Genomic DNA, 6,000 nt, shown 5'->3' on the forward strand with positions numbered 1-6,000 from the left:
AGCCAACAGGTGTAAGAGTAGTGAAGAACATCTAGCATAGCACATGGGCAGAACGAATGTCACAGCAAGCAACATACTATATAAGGAAGGGAGAGAGGAGATCAAGGGTAAGAGAGAAGTGAAATGGATCAAGTATCTAAGGGAAATTAGGATTCGAAGGTTCAAGGACTCCCATACTCAACTGTAAGATCTTTCGCATATCTCTTTGAAGAACAATCCTTTAATTGGCATCTTGAGTGCTATCTAGTAGTAGAGCTATCACTTGTATTGTCGTCCGTCATAACATCTAGTAGTAGTACAACCATTGTCTTTGTATTCATTGGTTGTCTTGAGTTCATGAAGCTCCTGTGATCCCTAACCAATTGTCCCCGAGTACTGTGTCACCATCACTTCCATCTCTATGGACATAGTTGTATTGTTTTCATATAGCAATATACATTTGGGATTTTTCTATTATTGAGTGCATATGGTATCTGTTTTCATTGTTGTGGCTATGTCAAGCTCTACACATTGGACACTGACTATAGAGTAGGATGTTGGTGTCCACCTATATATCATATTTGAGTATGATTACACTCCATTTGTTATCTATTTTCATTGTTGTGACTATGTCATCAAGCTTTGCACATTGGATGCTAACTGTAGAGTAGGATGTCGATGTCCACCTTGTATTGGCTCTGAGTATGACTACACTCCACTTATATTGTTCCTCCGCATGCTAAGCTGAATGCACACACATTTGCAAGGTCCACCCGTTAGGGCCAAAAACGCTTCAAAAAATGCACTTTTGTTAATCACGGGATTAAGGAAAGGGCCAAAGAGAGTTCGCCACGTGTGCAAGAATATGGTATTCTTGTCTCCTCTTTTTTAGAGATAGTGGAGTCCATTTCGTGATTCTCTCTTCTTTTTTAGCCAAAACCCCTAAAGTTTGACATGTTTTGGAGTCCCAAAGACGTTATTTACTTACAAATCTGACAAAATACGTGACAGAGATGTGATGAAATTAATAATGAGTTTTTTGAAAGTCGGGAGATCTTTCAATATTGTTTTTGGTGCCCAATACATACTCGTTTGTATTCTTGGCGCTACTTTTTAGTTCATTCACCCCTCTTTGAGCTTCTTTCTCTACGCTTTCATTCTTTTCATGGCTTCCTCCAGGTGCCCTTCTCGTTTAATACACTCTTGCACAGTCTATAGCCAGGGAGCAGATGGAAATTTTGAGCCCAAAACCTTTGTTGTAAACGATTGGGTTACCATGCTGCCATCTTGCAAGGGCTCTCATAAGGTGAAAAGAAGAAAACGAGATGATATAAAACATCATTGGAAGGGGCGTATCATTGCCTTCAAAATTATGCCCGAAGGCTGGTTTGTCAAGGTGCAACATGCTTACATGGCCAAGGATATGCACTTGCCTCCAAACGAATGTGTTCCCCAACAAACACATTGTAAGTTATTATTTGAATAACGTATATAATTCTTTTCCATTTATGCAAGTTCTAACAAACGGTTCGTCATTGTAGATATCTTTCCATCAACAAGTATTGAATGGCAACCTGTGGAAAGCCTAAGTGGGACTTTCCATGCCATTCATAAGGTATTGGCAGACATTATTTATGCCGATCAAACTGTGTCTTTTTTTAGTGAATGCAAGGTTTTTATATATTATGCACAGTATGTGGTTCCCTCTAAAGCGGATAGGTATGGGAATATCGAAGATTTGCCATTGCCAAGTCTTTCATCTCTAAACTGGGAGATTCCTGACAAGGTAACGGTGCAGAGTTTCAAATTCAAAATATCTCAGGATATTAAAAAGTCCATGACAGCTGGAAGGATCTCAAGAAGAATACGTTTATCATGGTTTGTACCCCTCCATATCCTTGTGGCTTGCTTCAAAATAGCAAATTTACAAAGAACGAAGGTATTCTGGCTAAGTAGAAACTTTTCGGAAGAGGAGCCTGCCAGCACTGCAAGAAAAAATGTAACAAGTTGGTAAAAAGGGGTCCCTAAAAAAACCAACAATATGAAAGAGACTTACATTCACTCCATCTATCTTGAGTATCTTTGAATCTATTATCCTGCAGACATTTGAAAAGCACTCTTTTTCCATAAGTATATGTATGACTTTGTGACTTTGCAATGGTACTTCTTGTTAGAGAGAGTTATATGGTTTTCTAGGATCAACAATATCCTCATATGTGGTGTCCAAGAAGGTAGTCAGGAGCCTGCCAGCACTGCAAATGGAAACATGTAACTAAAATAGATAATCAAATAAAATAAATAATTAACCAAAAAGCAAGCAGTATTCCATTCAACCCACATTCTTCCTTGGCCATGGATACCACTTAGAGAGTTCATGAGGATAATTTCTCTGGTGAGTGTATCTGATGTAATAAAAAAATTTATGATAGTTGTGATGGAATCAAAAGCTTTGAAAGACATTGTTATATTTGAACTAAATCTCAAAAAAAAATCCATTGATAACAGTGGATCAACAATACACATAATTTTAGAGATTTATTGGCTAAGAGATGCAATCAATGTCCTAAAGCTAATAGCAAAAATAAAGGAGTGTTATTTGCAATCAATAGCACAATTATTCTATATACTAAAATTTTTTAGAGTCAAAATGCCTTACCTTATGCAATAATAAACTACAGAATCTAACAATTAAATATCCTTTTTACAACTAGCATGGACTTGTCCTCATGAGATATGCTAAGATAGTCCTCTTCCTCAGAAGTGCAAGAAACATTAATAACCATTTGTCCATACACCTCACCCATTCTCTTATAATTAACAAGTCCAAGTACATCGATTTTTCTCTTGCAAACATCATCCTCGGTACCTTATTCTGCTAATCATATTAAAATCTTTATTCATTAGGGTGATCTTATGAGCATGAGCAGCAACAATGTAAGGATAATTCATAAATTCATAAAGTCAACCATGTGAGGATAAGTTGATATGACGCGAGAGCAGCAAAGCCAAATTTTCGCAGGGTCATATTCGCACCGTATCGTGGAGCAGTTCATACGGCGCGAGCGTGGCAAAAAGCATAATGTTTGGTACTATACTTTTCGCTGCATATCATGGATGACTTGATATGGTGCAAGAGTGGCACAACAAAATCTCCGTAGCGATCCTCCTCCCTGAGTATCGTGAAGGAGTAAACATGCGCGTGCAAAGTACACCCCCTTGTAATGACTTATTTTTTGTGATATCCTAAACCTATCAAAAAAATCCAAAAAAAATTCCATGAGTTAATTAGGTTTTGAAAAATTTTTAGAAATTTTTTAAGATTTTTTTGAGCTCATTTGCTATTTTTAAAAATATTTTTAAGCAAAGAATAGCCTAAAAAAGACCCAAAAAATCACAAAAAAACCACCCAAAAATAGCATGGCCGATACGGCGCGAATATGGGTAACCGAGACGCTCGGTTACCCATATTTGCGTCTCGGTTACCCATATTCGCGTCGTATCGGCGCGAATATGGGTAACCGAGCGTCTCGGTTACCCATATTCGCGTCGTATCGGCCATGCTATACCCAAAAATAGCATGGCCGATACGACGCGAATATGGGTAACCGAGCGTCTCGGTTACCCATATTCGCGTTGTATCGGCCATGCTATTTTTGGGTGGTTTTTTGTGATTTTTTGGGTCTCTTTTAGGCCGTTTTTTGCTTTAAAATATTTTTAAAATAGCAAACGAGCTCAAAAAAAGCTTTAAAAATTTCTAAAATTTTTTCAAAGTCTAATAAAGTTATGTAATTTTTTTTTGTGAAATGGAGACTAATTATTTTGATGGTCTTTTTTTTGTGAAATTGAGATATATTACATTTGAAAAAAGATATACAATGATAAAGCATCAATAATGTAGTGATGCTTTCAATTATAAAATCAATCTGCTTTAGAATCAGAGTTCTGAGAGAAAGAAATAGATTCAAGTCCTTTCTATTTCTTCTTACAAATCAAGGGAATAGATCTTAAGAGATTTGCTAGGATATGATATCATGAGTAGTATCATCCCATGACATCAAGCCACCATTTAGGTATTGAAATCTGATAGTGCTAATAAGAATCACAATTGAAGATATTGAAACTTGAAACCCCATAGTGCTAATCATAGTTGAGGGTATGATGAGAAAAATACTCCCAAGAGCTAATATTAAGTAAGAAGTTGTATCCTTCATATTCTTCGAAGCATCCTGGACACATAAAATCATCTTAGTCCTAAAGTTGATATGATACACAATATCACTAATACTTCTATCTATTACTTGTTTAATTTTTTTATATTTTAAGAGACAAAATTGAATAATAAATATTTTTAATCTATTACTAGGTAAATATTTTTATCTCCCAGAAATTAAAGTACTTCATTTCTTCTAATTATAATATATTATCCTTGTCTTATCAATTAGTCCTTGCTAAAAAGTTGATATTACAACACTGTATAATGAAGATATTCTATTTTCAAGTGTCAAGATCAAAGTGAAAATTTTCACTTTCTATTCTATTAGGTTAAGGATTATCCTTAGTATATCTATCCCTACCAATTTGCATCAACACCATGGGACTCTTTTACCCATTTTCTTATGAATCAAATTGAAGAGATTGAAGAAAAAGCTTGGATTTAGTTGAAACAAAATCTTACAGAATGGATATCTTAGGGGTTGAAGTAAAGATGCGGCTTGGATGTCCCAACCTAGTTGGGTTTGCTGAAAACTAACAAGATGATCTCGTCTCAGGTCCATGGAGGACCATATCTCTATAGCTCAATCGGCAAGTAAGTGGTATTGATCCTCTGTGTAGAGACTCTTTTGATTGTTGATCACCTTCTCAAGATTTTGTGAAAGGAGACGAAGGGAGACCAATGCACGCTGCTGGTAAGAACCGGACGTGATTTTGGTGAGAAATTTTACGACAGAGTAAAATCTACTTTAAGAACTAAGAAACAAAGTGAAGAGGAGAGAACGATGATTCAAATAAATGCAGGCGAAAAAAGAAGCGTGATTTTGGTGGGAAATGTGATAGTAAAATATTCAAAATGAAAGAATAATGGCCGAAAAGTGACCTTTGACATGAGTTAACGTCCTTAGGCATTTAATGGCTAACCTCTTAAATGAATAATAAATTCTCTCATTAATCACGTCTGAATGGCCAAATTTGGAGGGTTCATTATTTTAAAACCTCAACTAATTAGTAACTTAATCATTTTCTTACAAGTGCCATTTTTGAAACGTTTTTGGCCCTAATGCAATGCAATTTTGGCTCTAGGCTCTGAGAAGCACCAAATGATACCATCTCGTGAGGCTTCTTCTATCCATGGCAATGATATATCCTGAGTGTAACAACTTTCTGCATAGTTACGAAGGCATCATTTGCATTCCACTCTCCCAATTGGTAAATAGCGAATTTGCCATTCCCCCACCAATTGCTCCCAAAACTCCACTAAGCCTAATGTGCCATTTCTTGGCTTCTGTTAAATTAGTTGTTGTCCTCTCAATACTCCAAACTCCATCCCCACTTCCAATTCCAATGGCCCACCCACCCAATATTTCATTTTCAAAGTTCTTTGGATCTTCCAATGAGGATCCAAATGCCTTTATTTGTTGTGTGATGTCACATACATGGTCAACTTCCCTGGCCAAGTCAATGAACCTCACAAGGTTGTTGTATTTGAATCTTTGGAATAAGTCTATGATTGGCTAGCAGTGGAGCATGGTGGGCCAACATATAATGATACACTCATCACATTCCGTATTAGATTCCAACCCGACAAAATGGATGTATAGAAGCTTGAAAGGCACTGCAACCTTAAGCAAGGAGATCGATCAATACAGGTGTATATTGCCAAGTTCACTATTCTCAACAGTAGAATCGACCCAAATGCCCAACCAAAAGATGAGATGTTGAACAAATTGTATGTTCAAGGCTTCAATAAATATATTTGGAAAGTATTTGCTTTCCATGACTTGTCAACTAATAGCATAGACCCAT

This window comes from Lygodium microphyllum, chromosome 24, assembly GCF_053477565.2.
Source record: "Lygodium microphyllum isolate KBCC chromosome 24, Lygodium_microphyllum_v1.1.10, whole genome shotgun sequence".
Taxonomy (NCBI): Eukaryota; Viridiplantae; Streptophyta; class Polypodiopsida; order Schizaeales; family Lygodiaceae; genus Lygodium; species Lygodium microphyllum.